Here is a 19,581-nt window from a genome sequence, read left to right as displayed (position 1 = left end):
GACATACGATGCGTGGGGGTCATCTCTCGCCAATGGTCAGTTTCGTGCCGTTTACGCCGGAAACTGAAACGCGCCGCGCGCCGATAGCACTGTCGGTCGACATTAATTGCGCCAGTATGTCGGATATCGAAAGCACATGACTAGTAGGCCACGGAAGTGCCTGTAACCGGGTACGATGTGTTCGAGCATCGGGACCGGAAGTGGACCTAAAAATCTAGCGATGCAGCGTCAAATCTACGGAGAGAATATAGGAACTTAAATTAAAGCGATATCTTGTTGAAAGTATTGTAAATATCATCGATATTTCACGTAAGTCTCTTCGAAAAGAGAAAAAAATTATTGAAAAACAAATGAATAAAAATAATTAGTATAAATAGTCTTACTATATACTGGAAAAAGTCTGGTTGCATTAATTGGAAATTCTGGTTGAAAATGAACGAATCAAAATTTTCTGATTGAGTCTACTATCATTCTAATTGAGATCATTAGAATTCTGATTGATATGCTCAGAATCTTCTGATTTGTTTATTTTGAATCAGAAGTTTCTCAGTGTAAATCATCGTAGTATTTTGGAGAATGTTAATCCTTCAGTGCCATTTTTTTTACTTTGCTATGCTAACTTTTTTATTAATAAAGATACATATAAAAATAAAAAAATATGTTTTATTAATAAAAATACATATATGGTATTTTGATTCAAAAAAATTTTTTTTTTACAATATGTTTATTTTTATGAAAGATTTTTCACAATAATGTAATAAATAAGTGACAAAATACAAAATAGCACCAAAAAATTAAAGTAGAGAAAAGAAGTTCGAGAATCAGTTAAATGATATCTTACAGGAATTTGAAATATGTGGAATCTAAAAGAGAAAGACAAGATACGAAGAAGATGACCAAAATGGCGGTGAAGTCAACCATGATCCTGCATCATCGTCTTTAGATTCCGACTCGCAAACTCGTCTTTACTGCCAATCTCATGTTGAGACGAAACTCCATCGCGTCGTGATTTAAAATGTCCGGTTTAACGCGCGACAATAAAGCGCAAAACGACGTCATCAGTCCCAAAAGTACAAAAATCGATTTATCCCGTTTTATCGTAAATCGTACAACTGCAAACCCACATGCGAACATTCCATATCCCTCCTCAGTTATTGCCGAGAATCGAGGCGAGTCATCGGAGATGGCTACAGTTTCAGGAACAAAATGCAAGACAACGAAATAATAACGATTCTCTACTAATAAAATTTTATTTAATGTTTGATGTAAGTTAACGAGACGAAAATTAATCATTATAATATATAATTACGGAAAAAATAGATTGAGTGATTTAGCAAAACTATAACTTGCTGTGAGAGTTCAACATTTGTAAGTAAAAAGATTTGATGGTTTAACAAAGAAATTATGTCTGTAAGCAATTATCAATATAATTCAGCTAATTCTCTGCTAAAAGTTCATCTGTACTATAAATAGTACTGTAGTAGAAATAGACATCAGTGAAGTTTTAGTTGTTTTAACAAACTTTTTTCCGCGATAATCTTTCCATTGATCTTGAATTTAATTTTCTTCCCTTTGCCTTTCCAAGGAGTTCCTTCTAAATCCTTCCTTTAATAAGTCACAATGATTTATTATGAATTATTATATCTTGCATTTGATTCAGCAGCTGTTTTTAACAGGACTCCTCATGCACATAAACGTTTCAGATTTTGCTTTTAATAAACAAAGATTCAAAAGCAAAAGAGTTAAACGCGTTCGCAGCGGCCCGTTATTATTAAAATAACACGCTGTCACTAAGCTGGGATAACGAAAGCAGCGCGGAAGGATCGACTGGTGGAAAATAAAGATTTTACGACGACGGAGAGAGAGACGCGGGGACGATCCTCTCGCGAGGATGATGATGATCGTTAATGGCACGACCGTTCGAAAGCCGGCAGCTGCCAGCGTTTCGTGATTTCAGCTCTCTCATGAAATCTCCGTCATTCGTCCGGCCGTTATCCATTTACGGGCGTGTTTTATCGATCGGCCTGTACTCGAGGGGCCCGTCGTCGTACACACGTCGCCTACGTACGTCGCTCCGTTAACGCACGCTCGTGCATTCCTCCGTCGTTATTTCCCTCTGTTCCTCCCTTCATTTTCCTCTTTCTTTCGAAATGCACGACGCTATTATTTCACGCTAACAATAATTCGCGGGATGACTATTTTATAGACATTCCGGATATCTAAGTATATTTAAGAGTGCAGAATTCGAAGTGAGCAAAAATACAAACATTTAGTTCTTTACTTGCAAGAGGAGAAATCGGACATTTATTTATATCCCAAAAAAAAATATTGAAAACTAAATTATTAAAAATGAAAAAAAATTTAATTTCTATTTTGGATTTAATATTCGACTGAGGATGCTTTGACTTAACCCTCAACTACATCAGCTACGAAAACTACATGTAATTGTAAGTTATCATGTGTACTGTTTGAAATACAGAGTGTAAGTGAACCTTGGTCCTACGGTAATTGACAGAAGAAAAGATTGCAATTTTTTTTACCTACACCTAATTTAGAAGTTTCTGAACAGATTATACAGTCGTCCAAAAATTCGGATTCAAATGACTCGTTGCTGCAGTCGAGCATTAAAAATCACTCAAATCTCTTTCGTTGAACAAATGAAGCGAAGTAAAAAGTACACACGATTAATACATTCTATATTTTCTGAAGATAATGAATTAAAATTAATTTTTCGAATAATTTCATATTAATTTTACCCTACCTCGTATATTCGTAGAAGGATGCATTTCGTCTGAATCGTATCTACATATTTAACGAAGATACTTAAAAAGAAAGAACTGACGTATAAACACGAAGAGCTGCGAATGTCTTGCTCGCGCCGAGGTGCCAGGTCCACCGTGTATAACTCCAGGTACCCACGAGACACGTCGGCTCGGCGATTAATGAATAATCCGTAATGAGGATGCAATGTCCAGCTCGTGGCTCACGACGCGTGGTAGTTCCATGATTTAACAGCGACGGTCCCCGTGTGCTGCGTGGCCTCTAAAATATCGCCGTGGCGAGAAAGAGAGGGCCTTTCTCCCTCGGGAATCTATGTACGAGGCGACGTCGGCTGTAAACTACGTCGGCGTACATGCAACCCTGACACCCCGTCCCGCCGACACGGCCGACATCATTTCTCCAACCAAGCCCGAGCGGGATTAAGAAGTTCCGCGCGGCGATCAGGTGTGCGCGATCGTTTTATGCGCTTATGCCCTTCTGGGAAGCGCACGCAAGTGGAATTAACACGTCCCGCAGGAACTTTGCCGGGCGATGTGAGAAACGACGGTATGTGCGATGAGGCGTGTGTTCAACGAAGTCTTTAAAAATATTTTTCGAGGTAGGCATGAAAACTGCTTGCGAGAGAAAAATATTTTTATCCGATTTTTCTGCATGGAAAGAACAGTTTTGCTCAAGTATTACAAAATGTAGTTCGATACAGATCGAGTTGTCACAAATTCCTCACCCAAAATTCCTTAACTTTTCTCCGATTTCGAAAAAAATTTCACAATTTTCTCTGATTTCAATAATATTTTGAAATTCTTTGTATTTTCATCCTAAATTGGAAATCAAAGATTTTATTGAGAGGGTAGTTTAACAGAGTAATGTAAGTCACTATTAATAATAACATCGCTTCTATTTAATTGTTGGTAGTATTCTAAAATTGCGTGTGATGTACTCATATTAAATTTCCTTGAAGCCAAGAATTTTAACGTTCTAGCAAATTTTGCAAAATTCCCTGAGTTTTCTAACAGCTTTCAATTTTCCTGATTTCCAGTTTTGTGACAACCCTGCAGAGCTGAAAATAATTTTGTTGGACCATCACCATAATTATTGCTCATCATGTTTGAGATTCTTACTTAATTATTTTGATGCAACAAGATTATTTTCAGATTTATATCTAGCTAAATTTTTAAATACTTGAGTCAAATTGTTCTTTGCATATAGCGGAGATAGAGACAAACAGAAATGAAAAAAATGAGAGCTGATCACGACAATTTATCCAAGTTTCAATTTTTATATACGCTTGTGAAATAGAGTTCAATTGAGCAAGATGGTGAGGCTCGGTCGGAATCTCTTGGAAGACGTATTACGGCGAAATTAGGCGAAAGTATGCAGGGAAAAAATGAGAAGGAGCACATATAAAGGCAGTATGTAGTTCCCTCGCGCGATTTCCTTCGATTTCGCGGAAGTTCTCGAATTTCGGCGCGCGTGCAACTGAATGCAATCTTCGGCTGGCATCGATACGCCCGTCGTTCTTCTCGCGTATCGCGCCGAGGCATCGCCGGGAAACACTATGCTGACAAAACGAATGCGTAAAGCGAAGTGGTTCGGTGGCCGCACGTTTTACTCCATACATCAAAATGTCCACTCCTGGTTTCTTTTATAAAGAATTTATCACCGTTTTTAGTGGAATTTTAAGTAGTTTGTTAAGAAGTCGACAAGAGTTTATTTCCCCTAAGATAATATTAAACATAGTCAGTCCCATCTAGTCCTACAAGACAAGATATTACTCGAGTTTGAAATAATAATTATCGTTTGAGAGAGAAGAATACACTAGAAGCTGCTAGAAGCTTCCAAGAGAACATATTAACATGATTAAATCACGTGTAATCATATGTAAATACAGATAAATAATATCGCACTCTTGAAGGCTACCAATAAAACAAAAGGAATAAGTTATAAAATGATTATAATCGCAGTAATAAAATCGGCTTGATAAGAATTTGCTAACTGCTTTCTCGACCGTTTCCGCCATTTCATCTCACGATAATAATTTATTCTTGAACAGCGAAATATGTTGCAACTTAAAATTCTCACAACACAGAATGTAAATCATTATCACTTTACATCAGTCTGTCATATCGCCCGGCGTTTACGTCAGACTGCGACATCGTCACGAGGGACGACCCCTCGCACTCGAGAATATCGCGATAGCGATCGATTGGTACAGGAATTATGAATCGAGCACGAGGCCATCGCGGGATCAAAGATAACGACCGTAATCGTCATAATCAATTCCGCAATGTTAAATTATTTGAGTGCAACGGCGCGCGAACACGAGAGAAAGCTGGCGATCGCTTTTTTTTTTATCTTCGCGAACGATTATTCCCCGCGAGAGATATTACCGCGAGATTCGGCGACTGTTCTCCTACAGCCGCAAAGTAATTCGATGCAGTTCCTTCTCTCTCTTTCGTTCCGTCTCCTTCCTTCCCCGGCTTTCCTCTCTCGATCTCTCCTGCTATCCACAGCTCGCTCCCGGCCGCTCCGTCGCGGCAGTATATCAACAATGATAGTTATACACGTACGTTATAATCGTAAATTAGCCGCGGCAACATAATATATTCGTGGGCTGGTTGGTTCGCGCGTATCTGTTTTATGCGGTTATTATATATGACAGCAGCAGTCATACCTGTATGCCTACCCCCCCTCCCCTCTTCCTCCCTCCTCCTCGTCTCTCCTCCCCCCCGTCTCTGCTTTCGCTCGACCTTTTCCCTCTTCTCTCCCGATCCCTTTGCTCGCCAACGCCTCATTCTCGACCGAAGGGATCCTTGCTTGATGAAGAAGTGTTCTTCGAACGCTACCTTTCTGTACTTCTTAATGGACGATGCTTATCTATGTGATATTAAATACAACGGGGGTGCGAGGAGAACGCGATCTCGTCGGAACGTCTTAAATTAGGTCTCCGGAATAATGCGCGATGTTCGATTCACGTTGGTTTAATTCGTTTAGTCTTATTTATAATGATTTTATGCATGACCGTAAGTATTGCGAATTATTGTAATGCGGATGATGGAAACGTAATGCATCGCGCAATTAATAAAAATACAAAGGCAATGATGTCGAAAAGATTATAACTTTTCGTTATAATTATAAAGAAGAAATTAAAATTGCGGAATATTGAAATCTAAATAGAGATCCGAAACTCTCTATTAAGAGTTATAAAATTATTGTAATATCCATATTATTATATTTCTAAAGAACAATAATAAATACAAAAATTATTTCTCGATCTATTCTTTTTAAATTTCAATATATTTTCTTTGAATATTCGTTACTAAATTTCTTTCCTAAAAAGAATAATATATAGAAAATAAATTAAAGAATCATGTGTTAAACTATGTAGAATTCATCGCGTGGTTATCTTTCGCTTTCCATCTTCAGAAAAAAAATGCATCGCAAATATGATATCATCTTACTATAAATGTCACGTAAAGTTATGTTTAGCGTTTCAAAAATTTGGCGACGTAGTTAATAACGAAATCAGATGTTCATTAACAGAAGTGAATAATTATACGTTGTATGGTGGGCCGTGAAAATGGCGCGAGACATTAACAATAAAACGCAACTTGTACGGACAGCTGTTAATTCAAAAAGCTCGTTGGCGGCGCCGAGATTATTTCCTCATTTAAAGTTACATGAAATACACACACTTTTTGTGTCGCGCTTTCCTCTCTCGTCCGGAATTTTCTCCTCTTTCGCGACCAGCCGATGCTTATCCGGCGCAAGAGGGAAAAAGAGACATGAATGCGTGCGATTCCGAGTAACAGACATTGATGTAATCGGATATACCTGTAAAGCGAGACTTTTAATGCCACGAGATTGACGTAGAAATTATCATCCGAATGATTATCCTGTACCGTGAGGTACTGGTGAACATTTTTCATGAAAGTTATTAACACAGATATATTAGTCAATTATCAATGACGTTCTCTTAATTTACGTTGCTAAATTTTAAATACTAATTATGTTCAAACGTGCGGCACTTTCGATAGCGTTAAAATTTCATTTCACTAAGGATTGTTGAAACTTAAAAATAGATTTTCAATATTATTAAGTAAGAGACACATCAATTATGTATTAAAGACGAAAGTCCAATTATCGACTTTTATGCATGAGATCTAAAAATATATAAATTGTTCAAAAAATCAAATCCGTTTCTTGTTATCATTATCGTTCTACTCATAATTTCATTTTCCTGTTTTCTCGAGAACAGATGTCTTTAGAAGTTTCTTTAAAAGACGATCTAACAATATTCTCTAGTCGGAAGTTTCAGTGACGGATTCGTGATGAGAAAAATCGTTCGAGACTTGTCAAAACAAGAAAAACCTGACCCATGTCGAACCATCGTTGACAGCCATATCGCTTTGCTGAAACTTTAAAACTATCCCGACGATACTATGTTCTTCCTCTGACAGTTTTTCTATCGACGGAAACGAGAAAAGGAAGATCACTCTTCTCTAAAGATGCAATGTAGTGATCGAAGAATTAAAAATAACAAAAATCAATGAATAAAGTAACCACCCCGTAAATGTTTCTATTAAATATAACAATTCCATTTTATAATATATCATCAGGATTTAATAAAACTTAAGAACTTATTTTTTTAAATCAATTTATATTAAATTGCAACGATAATAATAATTTCTCTTTTATAATTAATTTTTTATTTTTTTAAATATTTTGGAGAAGAATTAATATCTGCGTGTGTTATATTTCGCATTATAACTTTTATTTATGAGGGAAAGAAACCTCCACAGAAAATGGTTAAAACGATCAGTGTAAATACGAATATTTGTGATATTTTTTTGCAAAAGCGGATCAAGTGAAGAGGAAAAAGGTACAACCGTTTCTCAATTCAGTATTGACATGTAACTGTCATTCGTCGAGCTTACAGCTATCCCCGACGATCTTTCTTGCTGCCCCTGTCGACCGGTTGCCGCTGAACCCAACTACGTCGAATCGTCTCGCGACCGCTTCCAATTGCGATCATTGCAGCAAAAAGATGACGCGGCACGCCTTTGGGTCGATTTTCTGATCGCTACATCGCGTCGGTGAATCGCTCTATTTTCGCGACGATCGAACAATCTTTTTGCATCACTGCTTTTTTCATGATCTTCGGCGTTCTTCCTGTCTCGCGTTTACCGAGTTTAGCCATTTTAAGCGACAGCAATAAATTTATTTACGTCTTGCGGCACAGAAAGCTGTGCGGTCTCGTTTTTACGAGCAAGAATAATTTTAGAAGTGTACATAACATGCGGAGCTTATCTTATTTAGTCGAGAGATGAGTAAAAATATTTGGTCGCGCATAAAAATCAATTTGCTTAAATTGTGATTGCAAGGTCTGTTATTTGCTAAATAAATATAAAAGCAATAAAAATGTAAATATTACATTATATCATTGTTAAATTATATATAGTTCTCATTACATTATTTTAATAGAAGAATCTTTCGTCATTGCATGACGAATAAAAAATCCAAATCTCTTCTTATATATGAAATACACATTTCCATATACTGAAAGAAACATGTACTTAAATTTTAATAAATTTTTGTTTGAATATACTAGCTGAATATTTATTAAACGTAAACACATTTATTTGATACAAGAACCATTAATTCGATTTAACTGTCATTTTTAAAATAAAATATTTATTTACCGTAAGTAAATGTTAAGTTAATACTATTTAAACAAATATTTATTAAATTTTGGTATATCTTTTCTGAGTGTAATAACGGTTTCGGCGGTCGGTGGTCGCAAAGTAACCACGACGAGACCGAGGAAGGAAGACAGCGAGTTGGGCGCGAAGAGCGACCGCAGGCTATTAAGACGTTCGCGCCAAGATAAAAGGAAGTTGTCGAGCCGGCAGGAGCAAGAAGAAGAAGAAGCGGCAGTAACGGGGATAAGAAGAGCGAAGACGAAGAGAGGGAGGGACCAGGACGAGACCGTGGATAAACGGGCCATGGTAGAATCTCCAGCGGAGGAGACAAGAGAAACAAATAAATAGGATGAGAGAGGGGTTGAGAGGACGATAGAAAAGTCCGAGAAGGCGAAGGAGACAGAAGAGGCCACCATTAAAATGAAAAATGACGTTCTTGCTGACATCCCCGCGACGATCTCACTTACTACGCTCTCAGTAGTTACATCCCACCCCTCTGGGCAAGCAAACAGCCGCTCTTTTCCTTCCCCCTCTCGAAATTATTGGTGATTTTTTAAATCTGTTAAACAGGCCTCTTCGACCGCAGTCCCCTCTTTCGTTTCGTGCTCTTTTTCCCGCTTGATGACTTTCTCTGTCTCTCGTTTACTTGGTCGGATTTCACCCCTGAAGCGGCCTCTTTTTACCCCTGGAGCTTCGATGCTCCCCAACGAAGGGCTCGTTCGTCCCCGGCAACCGCTTAGCACCTTGTTATTTATTTTTCAAACTTTTCATGTTTTAGCCGGTTTTGTCGTGTATTTTCCTTTTATATCAGTGATCCAACTCCAAAAGTGACAAGGAGGAACATAGCCATTCTTGAGATACTCAAGAAATTGTTCGTTAACAAAATAGGAATGTAGAAAAATAAGAATGCAAGTATTGTTAAAATAATTTTATGCAAACGTTAATAAAATTATTTTTAATTCTTATGTAATATATAATTATTTGAAATATTTTTTTTTTAAAGAGAAAGAGAGTAATTTTTTTATTGAGTTTTTTAAATTTTAAATAAAAAGCAATAAATTAACTAAACATTTAATAGACAATATATATTACAAAAAATTGAATTTTTGCTACAGAAAAAGTCAATTGCGATCAAAAGTTCTGTAGACAAGCAGCGATACAGAGAATCAACGTCGTTTCGGAGATGATAGTATTAATTCGCGCACGGGCCAAAAATGGCGGCGAGTCGTTTGAAACAATATTCCGGACCCCCGAGTGATTAAGGTAATACCGCGTCCTCTTTCGCCCCCGCAGTAAAGTTTCCATCCCTTACTCTCCGAGAGCTCCGTGAGCTTGTTCACCGTTTAAGCGGCGGCAGGCCAGCAAGGAACATCTCCGGCTTCATGCTCATTCGCCGGAAGATTAGCCACCCCACCTCGGATCTACGGCCATTTAAGCGAGCAAACTTCTCCGAACGAAGCCATGATTGCGAGTCTCACTTTCGAGAGAATAAATTGGCCGTTTCTCCTCTCATCTCCGTCAAACTTTCCTATGGATTTCAAACTCGCCCGCTTTCGTCTCTAAGAAAAGGGACTTGTGCTCTGTCTTTCTGATAACATAACAGTCATCTATATTTATCTATTTTAAACTTAAAAATTGAATAGTAATAAATTATATAGATATAATTTTACACAAATAAAAATAAAGAGAAGTACACAAATATTTTATGAACATTTTTCATCAATTCTGTCAATGGTATAACTACAAAGAGAGGAACGGAAATTTGCTAAAATAATTATATTACATTGAAATAAGGAATTAATAAAAAAACAATAATTAAATTAAATTAAATGTTGATCCTACAAATTTTTTTATATTAAATTAAAACCATAACCATTTGCACACATTTTTCTCTTTGCGATTTTTGCACATTTGACATTACAATCAATTCATCAATTTCATATACCTATCTACTCTCGTAAAAAAATAATACAAAAAAATACATCATGCTTCAATTGTCATTTGTGCAAAATGTACTGAGTGTAAAATTGTACTAACGTCACAGCACGTGCATAAATATTTTTTGAATAATTTTTTGACCGGGGAAAGAGGTCTTCCGAGACCCAGGGAAACTAATTCGACCAGAGATATCCCGGACGGATAGGTCGGGAGTAATGACATTCGGCGAGAATTCGGAGGAGGAGGATAAAGAGAGGAAGAGAGAAGAGCGAGAAACACTGTCAACGCTCCATGTGTCACTCATGTCGCTCCCTTCGGCTCCTCTCTGTTGTTCCGCCGCTTCTGCTACTCCACTTAGCTGACAGTCCGACCTGTCGTTCCCTCTGTTCCGCCTTGTAACCGACACCCCTCGGTTTCTCGTTATCGTTGTCGATTGAGGAAAAAACCGGAAACATTTAGAAAATTCGAGTCCAACGAGAAAAAACGTCATCATTTTTCGATCTCTCAATTCAGTTAAACACGTTGATTTTAACCATTTGCTTTTAAACTGATTTTTCAAAAACTATTAATATTTATATACTTGTCGCAATTCCAACGATATTTCTCGTTAGTTCTAGCAGAGTTTTATACCCTATAATCATTTTCAAACAAAATTCCGACCGCTATATGTATTTTTAATTAATTTTGTAACCTTCGGGTTGTAACACGACACTTTTCTTCCAAATGTTGTGCTGGATTCAGATATTAAAAAATCAAAATTTTTAGATAGGTCACTCAAATTGATTGCTAGAATGTCAAAATTTTGATAGTCTAATAAAATTATTTTCAGATCTGTATCTAGCTAAATTTTTGGATTCTTTAGCAAAATCGTACTCTCGCAGTGTTTTGTTTAATAAAAATAAAAATGCGAATAGAAACAATCAGAATTTATTAATCCCGATTATCATCGCCATCGTTGTTGTAATCGCATATGAAGGCAATCATTCACAGTTGATACATTTCAGCGTGTGGAGCCCTTAATTTGCATCGATCGATCCTCACGACCGCAGACGATAATTCCCGGTAAGTCCCACCAGTTACAAGAACTCAAATGCGAACACATGAGACCGGTTAGGACTGAATACAGAGAAAGAGAAAGAGAGATAGAGAGAGAAAAAAAGGACCGATATCCATTCGTGTCAGTGGGGTGAGTACAATGGCGGATCTTGTACGAAAAGTCTGATTTATCACTCGCCATTGCCCAGGGGATATTTGTATTGGGAGACGTAACGAAATGCGACATAATAGCTCGCAGTGGATCCCCGGTCCATTGTAGCCTTGTAATAGCGCGACAAGACCACTGACACGGGATGAAACGGGGTGAACGAGGGGTATGTTTGATTTACCATTAATTCCGCGATATATCGCGCATGATTTCCCGTTGAAGCCCATCTTTTCGATCGCACGCTGTATTTTTTATTTTCGAAAGAAATCAATTATATCATGGGACGATTAGTTGCGAGTACAACAATAATGTAACAGAATAAGTACCTATGCCAAAGCCGTGTCGAATTCTAATTATAATTTTTCGTCCAAGTTTTTGTCATTAAAATTAAGGTGTGAAGGACACTACTAGCGATATTTTTCATATCATGTATGACATTATTAATAATTTCTAATTTCATCAATCACATGGCACTATATGATATAGTTATTAAACATTTTCAGTTTGGGATACATTAAACGATATTTGTAAATCTTGGTAAATTTTTGACGAATTACATCGGCAAAACGCGAAACGGTGCTAAAAATTGTCGCGTAACAGTAACAATAATTTTCGGGGATAATCGCTACGCGCGAGCAAATCGAGATATTGCGTTCCGAAAAATCGCATGGCTTTTGAAAACATGATAGTCGCCGCACGTGTAACAGGGATTCGGTATCCCGGTGCTGTTCCCGGATATGAAAGGAACACAGTAGAATGAAAAAAAAAACATTGACAACGGGGTAGATTACACAACGCGGAGTAAATACCGCCGATATGTCGCGGAGCTGTCGCGCAAAACACATATATGCATACATAAACCTATATATATATATATATATACACGTCGTTAAAAATTATTAAATAATTTTTATTCCCCGTGTGAGCATTCATTTCTTCCAGGATGCATTGTTTTTAAACGGACTGTAATTGCTGCGCCGAAAAATATACTATTGGGTTAGAAATATTAGAATTGCTTTGTTAACACGTTAAAAACCCGTTATATTCAAGCAATAATATCTCGAAAAATATATTTTTTTAATAGTTTTTTTTAATAAAATGTAAAAACATGAATTTATATAAGGAAAATTATTATTATAAAAATTTTGTATTATAATATAATAAAATTTTTAATAGAGTTTATACGAAATAATTTTAATTATAGGAAATACTATTATGCGCGATATCAATTAAATTTAACAAATGGCGTGCATATTTGATTAAAATTACAAGAAAATATCTTCTTAGCAAATGCACACATTTGTGACTTTGATCTTTCTCGCCTCCGACTTCATCTCTATGATACGCCTTCACTTTTCCACTCCAAGCTGCGATAGCGTCCCGCGCTACCTGATGGACGGGCGTGTATGACTAGCATAACGCGCAAAGCCGCAGCCGTACATCACGGCTAAATCGCGATCCAAAAAATATACAATGCCTGACAAGGGGTGGTGTCCCCGTCATGCCGCGCTAACAATGTGTACCGCACCGCTCGGTATAAATGACATTCACTCCACGGTGTAACCTACCCCTAGTGCGTGCGCGCAAGCAACCCCCCGTCGCAGCGGTCCCCGCGGCTCACCCCCCTCCCCCTCCCGCCCCTTCACACGTCCCGTTTCGCAGTTCGATGACGCACGGAAAATTGATCAAAAGTGTTCCTCGGTGTTCCTCCTGTGCCGTAACAACACATTGAAATCATGAAAGGCAAATTGCTCTCTTCTCGGTATCTATTATTTTCTAAGAAATCAGTTGACAAGCAATAATTAAAACATTCATTTCAGTGTCTAATCACAATTAAAGAGAATACTATATACATATTCCTCACAAATTTGCAAGAAGAAAGAAAAAAAAAGCACTATTTATTTAAAAATATATTCAGTAAATCCTTTTCTCTTGAATAATTTCTCTCTTAATGTACCTGACTTTTTATCAAATAAAAATATTTGCTTTCCTTATTTTATACTAACATTGTCGCGAGAAACTATCGGCATATATATGTATCAGACATATAAGAGAAATTTTTACTCTCGGCAGTGGAAATCATGTCGTATTATTTCATTGGTAACCTTTATTCGCGTATGAACGATAAATCGGTAATTCAGCACGAGATAACATAACGTCGCTTTTGACGTTGAACATGATCCGGCTTGAATGGACGCGTTTCAGAAGCGAATTCATGGACTATCTTTTCGACTCTCTCGACATTTAACGATTTAAATAGCTGTATCTGTTAACGAATAATTGTGAAACGACTATTACATTACTTGTTAATGCATCGTGAGGATGTTGCAGAGGATTGCATCAAATCAGAGGAGAAATAACTGTTATTTCAATAAATTAGAACTATATATCTAAAATGTTTATATATTTAATTAAAATAAAAATCATTTTCTTTGTTATAAAGAAATTACATTCTTTAAAATTATTGCAAAAATAATAATACTAAATCTAAATAAAGTTATAATTTTTTTGCTTTTTCTCTCTTTTTTTTTCTTTGTCAAAAATCTTAAAAATATACATTACTAAAAACGGGGATTATATACATATATAAAGAAGCATACAAACTTTTATATTTTAGCAATTAAATTTGTAAAAGTTTTTAAATCTAAAAAAAAGAGGAACTTTTGACGGAAATGTTAGGCATTAATTAATCCATAATAGGGTTATATTTTGTAATAACGGGACAATCAAAGACGGTACGCCGTGTTTCGCCACAAAGCCACGTCCGCCTTGCAACTGTGCGTGAGAATTAGCATTTTACGACGAAAGAATAAATCGCCATTGTTTTGGCCATAAAGTGGTTCATCAGTCATCATGCGAAATCACCACATGGACTTACAGATGACAAATGTCCTGGAGTATGCCCTGACGTGCTACGCTTCTCCACGTTTCATTTATCAGCAACCAATACTTTCTTTCGCGAAGATGACAACCGCATCATCGCGTATGTCCGAAATTAACATGAAAACTGATGGCGACTTACTAGTGAGTATTGTCAATGACGTGCAATAAATCATTAGTTTGGGAACTAATTTTTGTCGATAAAATTTTATTTATATATAAATATGTAAAAACAAAAGGAATAACGTAACTTCATTTCTAAAAACAGCAGCTAAATTATGTTAAAATTCTTGAATAATTACGGGACGACCTGTTTAGTCCTTCAATGAATTGCAAACCAAAATATATATTACTGAAAATAGGGATTATATACATATATAAAGAAGCATACAAACTTTTCTAGTTTAGCAATTAAATTTGTAAAAGTTTTTAAATCTAAGAAAAGAGAAACATTTAACTTTTGACGGAAATGTCAGGCATTAATTAATCGATAACGGTTATATTTTGTAATAATTATGTACATAAGCTACAAAAAAGCTTAAAACTGTTATAAAAAAAATACTCAGAAAATATAAAAGTTCAATTAAAAAGTATATATGTCACAATCCGTTAAAAAGATAATTAAAGAATAATTTCTTAATACCGTCTCCAAAGTAATGTTTAAAAAAATCTGAAAACGATCTTTCGAAATCCCCGAGATTGTAAGATTCACAAGAAATATGCTATTGGTACCCATGCGGGCCCACACGAAAAATTCTGTCTGCGCCCATGCGAAAGCGTGCGGCTGAAAGAGCGAGAATAGAGTCGTCGAGAGGCTGGGCAATATATCTCGCGATCTTCCAGCATCCAGCATCCTTTCGAAGGATGCTGGTAGTGGAACGAGCTCGTCCCGGGAGCGCAGCGGGTCATGGACATGAGCCAGAAGATGGGGTGTAGGGGGAGGAGGACGGGGGCATCAGTCAAGGGATTAGCGGGATTAGCCCTCGAGGGGGACTTGTTAATTGCTCGGTAGGCATGGAGGGAAGAAGCGAGGAAGGGGGAGGAGACGGTGAGGTGGACGGCGTGTGGGTGTACCAGCTCCGGGGACAGAAGTGAGTCCCCTGGCGGAGAGACCGAGAGGAAACGAACGAGCCGAGAGCGAAAGCGGGGACACAAATCACGGCAGAGTTACGGACTTAAGGAGGCTTACCGGCCAACCGCGGCCATCCACGGTCGCAGATGCATTCGCTGAGAAGAACTTCGAGCCGCGCGAAGCAGGACGATAACAGAATGAGGCGGAAGATGCGACTCGCGACAGTGTTCCGTTAACAACCCTTGAACCTGGCACGTGCACGAAGTACGTGGACGTCGTTGGACATCAAACAGGAATGTTTTTTTTTTTCATATTTTCTGAATTTTTAAAACAGCACGTAACCAGGTAAAATTCAAGATAGGAGATTACGAGATTTTAAAAATCGGTGAACAGAGTTTTTCTCACAAACAGAGAAGAGAAGTTCAGGTCTATGAAGGATTATCTTGGATCAGTCTCTCCCTTTCAATTGGACCACCCGTGAGAAAGGCTACCCTTAGGCGGCATTCACCGTCGTATACTCGCGCAAAGATGTACTAATAACATAATAATTGTCGATCTAATGCAGACATCGCCGCGAGGAAAAGTTTCGCGACGCGGTCGCGAACAGGGCAAGATCGTCGACTATAAATCAGACCGTCGACGTTTACGCTCGTCAAAACGAACAATATGAGGCGTAAATAACCCCGGCGGAAACTTCGGGGCGCGTTCGCGCGCAAGAGTTCTTCGCAGAGAACAGAATCGATTTTTACTCGCGCCGGTCGTCATAGTCGCGAGTCGCAAACGCCAGTAAACACCTAGCTGTTTGTTGTAAATCATCGTCGGTACCCGCAGCCGATTGCTTTCGGGATGATTTACCTCCAAATGCGTGAGTACATGCGTGCGTGCGTGCGGCGCCTTTCTTCCTCGTTCCTTCTTTTCTTTTCTCTCTTTAGATCGAGTCGACTCGTATAAGCCACTACAAGCGACGACTCACACCCGCGCTTCTGGCCTATGTCGCACTTCGGACGAGCGAATTTGCAAGCACGAAGCATACACACGTACAATAATTCAATTCGGACGAAATCGCCGCGGAACGCCGTTTATTAATTTAACCCGCGTTCAATCCGCTCGAGCCATGATTTGAAGCGACGGGACCTTCACGTCGTTCGATTCTGAATCGAACACCGAATTCTCCGTTTTTTTTTTTCCGAAGTAACATGTATATGTGTTCAACGTTGATAACGATATTCGATTTTTTAATGCTTATTAAGAGCTTTTCATACAGTTTCATGAGTGCCATCAAATCTCGACGTTTGTACCGCGATACTCCTTGTGTACGCTGCTTTTATATTCATTTCAAAATTTTAAACACTTGACGGATAGATGAGCACACCATTTTTACAAACGTAGATCAAATCATGGAAATACAAGAGTTATATCAAAAATAATAAGCAACCATTTTTTATAAAATAGGATTTTTGTCATTAAAAAATCAAGTAGATATATCATAATCTACAGAGAGTGTCCTTTACTTTTCTACATAAAATCTTGGTTTTTTTCTACATATTTTTCTCATCTTCTGGATATTTAAATATTCTCTCGGTAAAACTCCGTTCCAGTTGCCCGAAGTTACGCCTTTAATTGTTGCAATTTTGTTTAGTCACAAGTCTATTTTTGTCTTGATAATTTTCTCAATTTTTTTTCTTTTGTGTTTAGTTGAAGCTGTTCGACATGCTTTTTCATGTTCTCGACGCTGCTTATATGAGACTGTCGACATACTGAATGCAATAAGAAAAAAGTTGATCAAATTATTAAGATAAGTTAACGAAGTTCTATTACAAGAAATTGTTCGTATTTCCAGAATAGTGCAAATAATGTGTAAAATCGGGATTATGTAGAAAAGTATAAAAATTAATTTTAATATTGCGATTGAGAGCGAATTTTAATTTTTATATATGTTCTATTTGTAATAATTTCACTGTTAATTTAACATTGATTAATGATCCAATAGGGACCGAAACGTTTGTTTTTGTTTTGTTGTTTATTGCCAGTTTTATATATGTTCTATTTGTAATAATTTCACTGTTATTTTAACATTGATAATGATCCAATAGGGACCGAAACGTTTGTTTTTGTTTTGTTGTTTATTGCCAGTAATTTAAAGTTTTATATATTTTAACTAAATGACATGTTTATTTATTAACGTTTTCAATTTTTAATTTTTAACGATTATTCTTAGGCTCGTAGCTCTTCTCTTTCTGTTTTTTTTTAAATTAAGATGATATTCTTAATTTTCCAACAACAAAAAATCCTAATTTATAAAAAATTAAAGCTCATTACTTTTGGTGACCATCGTATTTCTTCTCATCTTCTGTAGTCGCAACAGAGAGGATTTCGTTCAATTGCACAACAGAGAGAATTTTTATACTGTTCGTTATGCAATCTAAGCGTATTACGATAAAATACAAAACATTTCGTTTCCTGCTTCAAACAGACAACAAAAACATTCTGATCTGCGATAAATTGCCCTGGCGTTTTGCTTAAAACATCTTATTCGAACTTGGACCGTACCGAACCTCGATTGGAGCGTTTCTTTGGAAGTCATTTATGATGCCAAGCATCCGCACCGATAATTCACAACGATACAGCACCGGCGCAGTCTTGGCGATAATTTATGATTCCAATTGAGCTCGCAAGCGCGCGTGAAAGAGTTCCAGCAGTCGCGATCCTGCGCGAGGAGGATCGGTCGTGGCATTTCCTGCCTACTGAATAGCATCGCGTCCATAAACCCCGGTCGACTTCAATGACGACAGCGGTCGCAGCCCAATAAAAGTGATAAAAGGAGAAACTGGAGAACACACACTCTTGAGGTGGCAGAACGAAGCGCGAGAGAAAGACACAAAGTGAGAGAAAGAAAAAGAGAAAGAGAGGTAGGAGTGGAGAGAAATGTTTCTGGACAGCTGTCCGCCCGTACAAAGCCTAAGAAGTGCGCTCTGATCGCAGAAGACACAATACGTAGGTAGGTAGACGACTTCTTCTACGTCGAAATCTTTCGAATTTTATTACCTCGCCGGTTAAGAGTGAGTCGATTCTTGAAACACTTTCGTGCCTTTGTAACAACCGAAAGTAAACCAGTTCCCCGACGGTGACTTTGCGTAATTTGCGATGACGACAGAAGTGCAAATGTGGTCGAGGTAATGAGCAATGATAAGCCAGATCACCCGGTGATAAGACAAAATGTCAGATAGCGGGGTGCCAACGCGAAAGTTAGAACGTAATATCAGATTCAATTGTAATAAACGTGAAAGCAAAGCTGGAATTTCATTGAAACATAATCATTAGAAATTTTGGTATTATAATGCAATGTTAATAACATTGAATTTCGATGCTGCGTATTGTTAGTAATTTGAAGTTGTAATAGAGTAAAGCTTTAATACGGTCTAATATCAATAATTCCTAATGTAATTTTAATAATCCGTAATAAATAATTTTAATTTCAACATAGCGAAATAATTTGATAAATTAAGATGATACCTTCGTTATTTGAAAGTTTTGCTTTTCATGCTCTCGTTCGTTCACGCGATTTCGATTATCGCGAGACTTTTTCGTGATTTTACGACACCGACGATGAAATACTCCAGCAAAAACGCAACTTGGCATGCGTAATCTATTTCGACCTTCCCCCGGGGAAAGGCAAAAAACAATTAACCGCCGCGGTTTTTACAACCGCAAGCGGGATATAATAGTGAACGATTTCGACAACCACAGAGAATTATGCGGGATGACCGCAGTGAATCGGCGGCAGATGGCCGATATCGACGTTTCCTCGCGCAACTCGTTGCGCTAGTCGCACAAATTGTAAATTAACGCGACATTAGTTGATCTGCCCCTCACATATTGTGCGTGGTAAGTGGGATAAACAAGTTTCCCAATAAAAGACGTGAACGTTCCGACAAATCTTTTTTTCTTCTACTCTTCTCTCCTATCTCTCTCTCTCTCTCTCTCTCTCTCTCTCTCTCTCTCTCTCT

At 37.6% G+C, this 19,581-nt stretch overlaps 1 protein-coding gene across 1 annotated transcript in view; it reads right to left on the bottom strand.

Moving 5' to 3' along the window:
* The window catches only part of LOC108760629 (E3 ubiquitin-protein ligase RNF220), a 156,858-nt gene that overhangs the window by 45,921 nt on the left and 91,356 nt on the right, over positions 1-19,581 (bottom strand). The gene's annotated exons all lie outside the window — the stretch shown is intronic.

The sequence above is a fragment of the Trachymyrmex cornetzi genome, unplaced genomic scaffold (genome assembly GCF_001594075.2).
Source record: "Trachymyrmex cornetzi isolate Tcor2-1 unplaced genomic scaffold, Tcor1.1 scaffold23, whole genome shotgun sequence".
NCBI lineage: Eukaryota > Metazoa > Arthropoda > Insecta > Hymenoptera > Formicidae > Trachymyrmex > Trachymyrmex cornetzi.
The sequence above is the reverse complement of the archived record's forward strand: the minus strand, read 5'-3'. Positions and strand labels throughout refer to the sequence as shown.